This window comes from Magnolia sinica, chromosome 3, assembly GCF_029962835.1.
Source record: "Magnolia sinica isolate HGM2019 chromosome 3, MsV1, whole genome shotgun sequence".
Lineage (NCBI taxonomy): Eukaryota > Viridiplantae > Streptophyta > Magnoliopsida > Magnoliales > Magnoliaceae > Magnolia > Magnolia sinica.
Window position 1 is genome coordinate 6,931,831 of NC_080575.1, and position 11,434 is coordinate 6,943,264.

The following is an 11,434-nucleotide window of genomic DNA, read 5'->3' on the forward strand; positions in this document are numbered from 1 at the left end:
GCCCGGGCGTCCCTACCTAGCAGGCCACTTCTATCTGTACCATGGCCAGTTCAAATGTCCATTGGGTATGAAATCTTGCAGGGCGACAATACCATAGGTGGCCCACACCTCCATAAAATTTTAGAATTTTCAGACACTTAGAAATATTTTAATTAATTTAAATGAAACAGACTGTCCAGAAAATCAGACTGACCTGGATGTCCCAACGTGGTGGGCCTTTCTGGCCCTTGCCACGGTGTGCACAGGGGTCCATTGGACCTAAATTTGGTAAGTGGGTCCTACAATAAGTAGAACATACTTTCACAAAATTTCAGAATTTTTTAACATCTAAAAATATTTTAATTTATTTAAAGAAATCAATCTGTCCTGAAAATCGGACTGATCTGGACACCATATTGTAATGGGTCGGTCCAGCCAACACCATGGTGTGTACAGGTGTCCATTAGCCCCAAAATTTTGTAGGTGGGTCCTATCATAAGTGACCATCTCTCTGAAAATTTTTATGATTTTTGAATTCTCATAAATATTTTAATTAAATTAGGAATTTTAATCTGTCCAGGAAGAGATGTTACTGTCCATGCATTCTTTACCCAATAAGGTGGGCTCAAACTTCATCCAAGAGGGAGAAAATGGCGGTTTAGTATTTTTTTTTCATAAAATACAGTAAGGTGGGGTCTACAAAAGTAGCCTATCCCTCAGAGAAATCAAGCTGAAGTGTATGTTTTTCCTCCATACATATGGGCTGGACAGCCCAACAAGGTGGACCGCCCACCCCTATGGGCCTCCTTTTTGGGTACCACTTCATGGGCCATCTGAGGTATGACTTACCACACCTCAAGGTGAGGTCCACACCTTCTCATTACACCCCATAATTATAAATAAAATAATAAAAATCATGATCCAAAAGAAATTTATGCCAAAGATTGAACATGATAGTCCATGCAACAGTCCAGATATATATATTTTTTGGACAACAATACATGGCTGGACACATCAGCCTATATCTCAATAATTTCAGCCACATAAAGGGTGTGTGGCCTTCCTCAGTGGCCCCACAAATGTCCAAATCATAGATTAAGACTAGGACACTTGCATGCATTGATTAAGGTATCCAAAGATCATGGAGTTGAGTGGTAAGGGCATCCCACTTTACTGAATTTTTATTTTTATTTATTTTGGAACATCCTAGGCCCACTAAATGGGCCACACACACATCATCATCTACATATCATAGAAAAGAGAAGAAGAAAAGAAAGTAATCCGGCTATGGGGGTAGGGCCCCGCCACTAATGGGCCCTCCCAAGAGTCAATCTCAACCATACAACAATGTTACTTGAACATGCAACATTAAACTAATGCATGCATGATTTATGACTAGAATGGGTAGTTGGGATGCCATCCCAATATGACTTTTAGGGTCTAGATGCCCTTGAAATAAGGTGGATGATATAATACATCATGATGGGGTCCAGGGAGGATGGCCCTATCATGTTTCATGATATGCATGTAGGATGGGCCAAAAGGCCACATCCATGGGGTCAAATGGGGTCTCCACCATGGATTGGTAGGCCCCATATGATCCACACAAAAGAAATAAGAAGATTTTAAGGGTAGAAAATCAGATCAGCAAGATCATAGTTACCCACCTTAAGATCGCTATTAAAACTCCATCCAAGCTTCTAAGGGTCCAAGGAAGCAAGATGGAGGGTTGAGATGGGTTTTCAATGGAGGGATTGAGGAAAAAAAGGATGAGAATGGGCTGAAAAAGATGGAAAAATGGGCTAAATTTTTTTACAAGAGAGAAAAAAGGAGAGAATGAGGGAGGAGAGAGAGGAATGAGATGCATTTGCTAGCAAGAAGGGAGTTTTATTCAAAGTGATGATTACATTTGCTAGAAAAGAGGATATGGTGGTCTCTCTCTCTCTCCCTAGAGAAGAGAAATTTCAGAAAATTTCAGATTGGGGAAGAGAAATTGTATGGGGAAGAAAAAAAATTCCATGATGACTTCTGGAAAAGATAAAAACAAAGAGTCTAATAAGTTTGGAGAAGGAAGTCCTTCATTGCTAGACTAGGCCATATGACATCATGAAAATGGTGATGTCATCACCATTGGCAAGCGTGCACATGTGGAAACGTGCAAATCATGTGGGTCCCACTAAAAATGTGATCAATGGTCCAAATGATACGCGACCCATAACTTTTGATGGACACGTCTGATTTTCACACGAGACACGTCGTTGGAACCGCAACAACGATGTTGTCGTAATGGCGTACGTCTCGGGTCAATCCGAGTCGGGTCTACTTGACCGAACTCAAGGGTGACTGCAAACACTATCCGAAGGTCGCGGGTCACCGAAATTTGACCAGTAGGACCGCGGGACCAAAATGAACTAAATGCATACCTACACACGCACACATGTGAACTTAGGTTGGGTCTCACATTACAAGAAATGCATGTTCAATGAACGCCGACCATTAAAAACTTTTTGGGGCCATAAAAGTTTTGGACCAAGATTATCTTTATTTTTTTCACTTCATTTGGGTCTGTATGACCTAATCAACATATTGGATGTCAAATAACAGTACAATGAGCCTTAAGACGATTTTAATGGTAAATATCCAATCACTATTGTTTCCCGGTGGTGTGGTCAACCTGAGATTTATATTCCTCTAATTTTTGGGATCAAGTCATAAAATGATGTTTAAAAATGTATGAATGTTGTGGATGAAACACATAAATCATGATGGGGTCCATAGGGCAATGATCAGCCACTGGGCTACGTCACGGAGTACCAATCTGTTTACACCTCATTATATTAATTCATTCATTCACCTCACTATATAAGCCCATTCGTTCACCTCAACATGCATTCCTTTTTTTAAAAAAAAAAGTTCTAGAGTTGTTAGCCGAATCATTTCTCTCTCTAAAATCTCATTCTTCCTTTTTTTTTTATCAGAATTCCCTTCTCTTTCTCCGTAATGGATAATTTTGAGATTGATATTGGAGAAGAAATATTGCTGGTAGCTCATATCGTACTTACCGCAAATGGTAATATTATTTTATTTGTATTACAACTTTATAGAATCGCCATTTTTGCTAATATAATAATTTTTTTTTTAAAAATGTAGTTTTGAAGTTTACTATGGATCTTGTATGGAAGAGTGTTATAGTATTTGGCTATGCGGGTAGCATAATAACTATTATATGGACGACACCAAACCTACCCCAACTGATAGGCTTGTCATCTTTAGTTGAGCTAACTATCATGGCCATAATTTGAAATAGTACAATCCCTTGCTTCTAAAGTTGTTATGTTAATTTGGTTGCTATGTTAATTTGGCCACGTTTGATGCTAATAACATAATTAACATAATATAATTATTCTGAATTAACATAGTATAATTAACATGGTATCATTTTTTAAAATTAATATAAGATAATTATTCCAAATTAACATAGCATAATTATTCTAAAAATAATTAACATTATTAACATAGTATAATTAATATATAATAATTGAAGAATAACATGATTAACATAACATAATTAACATAGCATCATTTTTCTAATAATTAACATAACATAATCAACATATAATGATTAACATAGCAATATCAACATAGCATAATTAACATAGCTTAATTAACATTGCATCATTAATTAACATAGATTAATTAACATAGAATAATTAACATACCATAATTAATTAACATAGCATCATTAACATAAAATAATTAATATAGCATAATTAACATATCATGATTAACATAACATAATTAAAATAGTGTGATTAATATAGCATCATTAACATATAATAATTTACATTGCATAATTAACATAGCATCATTTTTACAATAATTAACATAACATCCAAATTAAAAATACCATTAATACATATGATGCTTGATATAATTTATGATTGATTAGTTAAACCCCAAGCTCAAGTGGACCACATTACAGGAAACGCATGTTCAATGAACGCCAACCATTAAAAACTTTTTGGGGCCATAGAAGTCTTGGATCTAAGATTATCTTTGTATTTTTTACTTCATCTGGGCTTGTATGACCTAATCAACGTATTGGATGTCAAATAACAGTACAATGGGCCTTAGGATGATTTTAATGTGGATATCCAATCATTATTATTTCCCGGTGGTGTAGTCAACCTGAGATTTATATCCCTCTAATTTTTGGGATCAAGCTACAAAATGATGTTTAAAAATGGATGAATGTTGTGGATGAAATACATAAATCATGATGGGGCCCACAAAGCACCGATCAGCCACTGGGCTACGTCACAGAGTACCAATCCATTTACACCTTACTATATTAACCCATTCTTTCACCTCACTATATAATCTCATCCGTTCACCTCAACATGCATTCATTTTTTTTTAAGTTCTAAAACTGCTACCTAAATCCATTCTCTCTTCAAAATCTCATTCTTCTTCTTCTTCTTTTTTACCAAAATCTCCTTATATCTCTCCATAATGAATAACGGTGAGTTGACATTGGAGAAGAACTGCTGGCGGTAGTTCATGTTCTACTTGCCGCAAATGGTAATGTTATTTTATTTATATTACAGCTCTGTAAAATCACCATTTTTACTAATATAATAATTTTTTTTAAATGCAGTTTTGATGTTTAGTGTGTATCTTATATGAAATAGTACTTTAGTATTTAGCTACGCGGGTAGCATAATAACTACCGTATGTATGACAATAAATCCACCCCAACTGATACGCTTGTCATCTTTAACTGAGCTAACTATCCTGGTCATTATTTGAAAAAGTATAATACCCTGCTTCCAACAGTTGTTTTGTTAATTTGATTGTTATGTTAATTATGCTATACTAATTTGATCATGTTCGATGTTAACAGTATAATTAACATAAGATAATTATTCTAAATTAACATAGCATAATTAACATAACATAATTAATTAGCATATTAACATAGTATAATTATTACGAATTAACATAGCATAATTATTCCAAATTGATATAGCATAGTTAATATAGCATTATTTTTGGAATAATTAATATAGTATAATTAACATAAAATAATTCACATATCATGATTATTCCAAAAATGATTAACATAATTAATATAACATCATTTTTTAAATAATAAACATAGCATAATTAATATAAAATGATTAGCATAGCATAATTAACATAACATAATTAACATAGTATCATTAATTAAAATAATTAATTAACATAAAATAATTAATATAAAATAATTAACATAGTATAATTAATTAACATATAATAATTAACATAAAATCATTAACATAAAATAATTAATATAACATCATTAACATAAAATGATTAACATAACATGATTAACATAACATAATTAATATAACATAATTAATATAAAATAATTAATATAACATAATTAACATAGTGTCATTTTTGAAATAATTAACATAACAACCAAATTAAAAATATCATGAATACATATGATGCTGGATATAATTTATAGTTAATTAGTTATATCTCAATCTCAAGTGGACCACATTACAGGAAACGCATGTTCAATGAACGATGATAATTAAAAACTTTTTGAGACCATGAAAGTTTAAGATCAAGAATATCTTTATTTTTTTATTTCATCTGAGTCAATATGACTTAATCAACATATTGGATGTCAAATAACAGTAGGCCTTAAGACGATTTTAATGGTGGATATCCAATCATTATTATTTTCCGGTGGTGTGGTCAACCTAAGATTTATATCCCACTAATTTTTGAAATCAAGCCATAAAATGATGTTTAAAAATGAATAAATGTCGCGGATGAAATATATAAATCACGATGGGGCCCACAGAGCACCGATCAGCCATCGGGCTACGTCATAGAATACCAATCCGTTTACACCTCACTATATTAATTCATTTCTTCACCTCACTATATAAGCTTATCCGTTCACCTCAACATGCATTCATTTTTTTATTCTTTTTTTCAAAGGTCTATATTTGCTACCCGAATCCCTTCTCTCTCTAAAATTTCATTCATTCTTCTTTTTTTTACCAGAATCCCCTTCTCTTTCTCCGTAATGGATAATGTTGAGATTGATATTAGAGAAAAACTACTGCCAGTAGTTCATGTCGTACTTACCGCAAATGGTAATGTTATTTTATTTGTATTACAACTTTATACAATCGATATTTTTGCTAATATAATAATTTTTGTTAAATGTAGTTTTTAAGTTTAGTGTGTATTTTGTATGAAAGAGTGCTTTAGTATTTGGCTATGCAGGTAGCATAATAGCTATCATATGGACCACACTAAACCCACCCCAACTGATAGGCTTATCATCTTTAGTTGGGCTAATTATCATGACCATAATTTGAAATAGTATAATCCCCTACTTCCAACGGTTGCTATTTTAATTATGTTATGTTAATTTGGTCATATTCAATGTTAATATCATAATCAATATAGCATAATTATTTCAAATTAATATAACATAATTAATATAACAAAATTAATATAACATTATTTTTTAATAATTAACATAGCATAATTATTCTAAATTAACATAATATAATTAATATAACATCATTTTTTGAATAATTAATATAGCATGATTATTCCAAAAATGTTAATATAATTAACATAACATAATTAATATAGTATAATAATATAAAATAATTAACATAACATGATTAAAATAAATAATTAGCATATCATCATTTTTGGAATAATTAACATAGCATAATTAAAAGATAATGATTAACATAGCATAATTAATATAACATAATTAACATAACATCATTAATTAACATAGATTAATTAACATATAATAATTAATATACAATAATTAACATATAATAATTAACATAACATAATCAACATAGCATCATTTTTAGAATAATTAACATACCAACCAAATTAAAAATAGCATGAATACATATGATGCCTAATATAATTTATGGTTGATTAGTAATATCTCAATCTCAAGTGGACCACATTATAGGAAACGCGTGTTTAATGAACGCCGACCATTAAAAACTTTTTAGAGCTATAAAAGTTTTAGATCAAAATTATCTTTATTTTTTTCACTTCATCTATGTTTGTATGACCTAATCAAAATATTAGATTTAAAATAATAGTACAGTGGGCCTTAAGACGATTTTAATGGTGGATATCCAATCACTATTATTTTTCGGTGGTGTGGTCAACTTGATATTTATATCCCTCTAATTTTTAGGATCAAGTCAAAAATTGATATTTAAAAATGGATGAATGTCGTGGATGAAACACATAAATCATGATGGGGCCCATAGAACACCGATCAGCCATCGGGCTACGTCACGGAGTACCAATCCATTTACACCTCACTATATTAACTCATTCATTCACCTCACTATATAAGCTCATCCATTCACCTCAACATGCATTCCTTTTTTTTTTAAAGTTCTAGAACTGCTAGCCGAATTCCTTCTCTCTCCAAAATCTCATTCATTCTTCTTCTTTTTTTTAATCAGAATCTTCTTCTCCCTCTCCATAATGGATAATATTGAAATTGATATTAGAGAATAACTGTTACCGGTTCATGTCGTACTTGCCGCAAATGGTAATATTTATTTTTTGAGGTTTAGTGTGGATCTTGTATGAAGGAGTGTTTTAGTATTTACTTACGTGGGTAGCATAATAACTATTATATGGACAACACCAAATGCACCCCAACTGATAGGCTTGTCATCTTTAGATGGGCTAACTATCATGGCCATCATTTAAAATAGTATAATCTCCTCCTTCCAACGATTGCTATATTAATTATGTTGTTATATTAATTTGGCCATGTTCGATGTTAATGGCATAATTAAAATATCATAATTATTCCAAATTAACATCGTATAATTAACATAACATAATTAACATTGCATTATTTTTAGAATAATTAACATAGCATAATTATTCCAAATTAACATAGCACAATTAACATAACATCATTTTTAGAACTCCTTTATATAGTCGCCTATATATGAATATATAACTCTTGGTTTTAAAAAAAAAAACATAATTCACCATTTTCCTTCAATTTTCAATAATAAATGTTTTTTAATACTATCAATTGTATTCATTTTATTCCATCTATTTGAAAGCCAACAACCTCATGCGTGCGATAATCTTTTGCATCTACTAGCTTTTATGATAATGTGGAACTAGAAGTTCTTGGGGCCCTCTGTGATACTTGTGTAATATCCCAGCAGTCAATCTCATGTAAACATATCATGTTAGGATATGAGGCCCGTATAAGATTCAGGCTTCCTAGATAGAAACATTTAAAACCTTCTTAAAGCTTATCAAGGTTTCGATAATGCTTATATTTGGTTTTTACCTTCATTTTGAATGTACTATATAAATTAGTTTGAAGGCATATAAACATGGAATCCAGATCCTCTGCTTGCCATTTGATTCATCACATCATTGACTTTGTTAGCACTTCTGCATTAAACATAGTCGATGATAATGTGATCTAATCACATTGCAACAAGTAGGAAAACCTTATTTGTGTTAAGCAGAGGATCTAGACTCATAAACAATATGGATAGCTTAGACAGCTTTCAACATATCATTCTGATACCTGCTATTACCTACAATATATATGGCCTACCTTATTCTTTATTATTATATATTCATTTTATGAGCAGATGGCTTATAAACACAACAGAGGGTTCGGGAATCTTTCAATGCTAGGTGTTCTCATTTTCATTTTTTCTCTTAGTTGGGCCCACTTAATTTTTAACCGTGCGCGCGCGCGATTTCATGTTGGGCCCACTTAATGAGTGACCTGGATCCCATGCACGTCCTGCAAATTACCTCAGCGTTTTCTCCTGGGAGGGGTTGTATGTTACACAAGCATATGTCTTTGCGCGACATATGCATATCCATGCGTCTGTAATTCAGTCCATTGGTCTGCTGCATGGATGTACGGTGGCCCAACATCTCAGCAGATTTGTACACCACAAATCTAAGCGTTGCTCACCCTCACGATGGACCGGATCTACGGTGGGACGCATAAGATCAATGGCTTGGGTTACTAAACTATGGGAACCCATAGAGGAGATTTTTGGGGCACTGTCCATCTACGGTGGGCTGTATCAGATCAATGGCTTGGGTTACACCAACATGGGAACTAATATTTAGAAGACTCAGAACTGAAAATCACTTGCAAACGTGGAGGTAGTGTGGCACAAAGTTTGTATCCTCAGAGTTTTGCATACAGACTGATAATTGTGGCCCACCATTTGCTAATCTAGACTGTTGGTATTTTGTGTCCTATAATGGATGGGTCATGGCCGAAAAATATACTACATTGAAGGATCCTAACAACCATTTCAGTTGAGTGAACACAACAAAAGAGATGAATATTCAAGTCTTTGATAGCCCCACTGGCTCCCGCATTCCAAGGTGGTGTGTTATGATAAGCTAACACAAAAAAATCTATATTAAAGCACCACTTCATATAAAAGTAAAATATTCCTAACATGACTTGAAAGTAAACACAGATGCTAACACTGAAAGACACAACAGTGAAACCAAACACTAGTAAAAGAGAATGATATTCAGCAGCCAGACATCTAGACATTCCTAACATGACTTGAAAGTAAACACAGACGCTAACACTGAAAGACACAACAGTGAAACCAAACACTAGTAAAAGAGAATGATATTCAGCAGCCAGACATCTAGACATTCCTAACATGACTTGAAAGTAAACACAGACGCTAACACTGAAAGACACTAACACTGAAACCAAACACTAGTAAAAGAGAATGACTTAAAGCAGCCTGTTATCCCTCTATTACAATTTCCTCAAGTTCTCGACTTTCAACTTCCTACATTTTCGGTGTCGATTTCTATCCAGATATCGAGCGAGAAGCATTTTCATTCGGCAATGGAGCCTGTTCCGTACCATAGGGTACCACTGTCAGATCTCTATCACGCTCAGCAATGACACTTGCTTCTTCATTATCAGGATGGTCACCACCAGCCGACGCAGGATTAATAGGATGGTTTGGATTGCCACCAGTCGACGCACCAGCCAACAGCGGATTATCAGAATGGTCTGTATTGCCACCAGCCGGCGCACCAGCTGGACGATTTTTTTGCATAACAATCGAATAACAACAAGAAAATTGTCATGATTGCTGCGATGATAAACGAAACAATTCCTTCCCATTTGTATTTCTTACCTATCAAAAAACTATAATGATTGAAGCAATGGTAAATGTAACACTGACCTTGCTGGTAACATCAATCATTCATACATTTTCAAAAAAAATATATGATTATTAAATGATAATAAAAAGATAATAAAATTTAAATTATTATTTTTTACATTTTGTAATAGTGATGGGGCACTGTCTATCTACAGTGGGCTGCATCAGATCAATGGCTTGGGTTACACCAACATGGGAACTATTAGTCAGAAGACTCAGAACTAAAAAATCACTTGCAAACGTAGATGTAGCGTGGTACAAAGTTCGTATCCTCAGAGCTTTACATACAGACTGATAAGTGTGGCTCGCCGTTTGCTAATCTAAACTGTTAGTATTTTATGTCCTATAATAAATGGGTCATGGGCGAAAAATATACTAGATTGAAGGATTGTAACAACCATTTCAGTTGAGTCAACACAACAAAAGAGATGAATATCCAAATCTTTGATAGTCCCACAGGCTACCACATTCCAAGGTGGTGTGTTATTATAAGCTAACACAAAAAAAGTTATATTAAAACACCACTTCATATAAACGAAAACATTCCTAATATGACTTAAAAGTAAACACATACATTAACACTAAAAGACATAACACTGAAAGACACAACACTGAAACCAAACACTAGTAAAAGAGAATGACATTCAGTAAACATTCAGCAGTTAGACATCTACACATTCCTAACATGACTTGAAAGTAAATACAAACGCTAACAACGAAAGACACTAACACTAAAACCAAACACTAGTAAAAGAGAATGACATTAAAACAGCCTGTTATCCTTCTATTACAATTTTCTCAAGTTATAGACTTTCAACTTTCGGCTTTTTCGGTGTAGATTTCTTTCCAGATGTTGAGCTAGAAGCATTTTCATTCGGCATTGAAGCCTATTCCATACCAGAAGCTACCACTGTTAGATCTCTATCCCGCTTTACAACGGCACCTGCTTCTTCATTATCAGGATGATCACCACCAGCAGGTGCCGGATTAACAGGATGGTTTGGATTGCCATCAGCCGGCGCACCGGCCAATGCTGGATTATCAGGATGGTCTGCATTGCCACTAGTCGGCACCAAATTGCCACTAGCCGACGCACCAGCCGAACGATTTTTTGCATAACAATTGAATAACAACCAGAAAATTGTCATAATTGCTGCAATGATAAATGAAACAATTTCCTCTCATTTGTATTT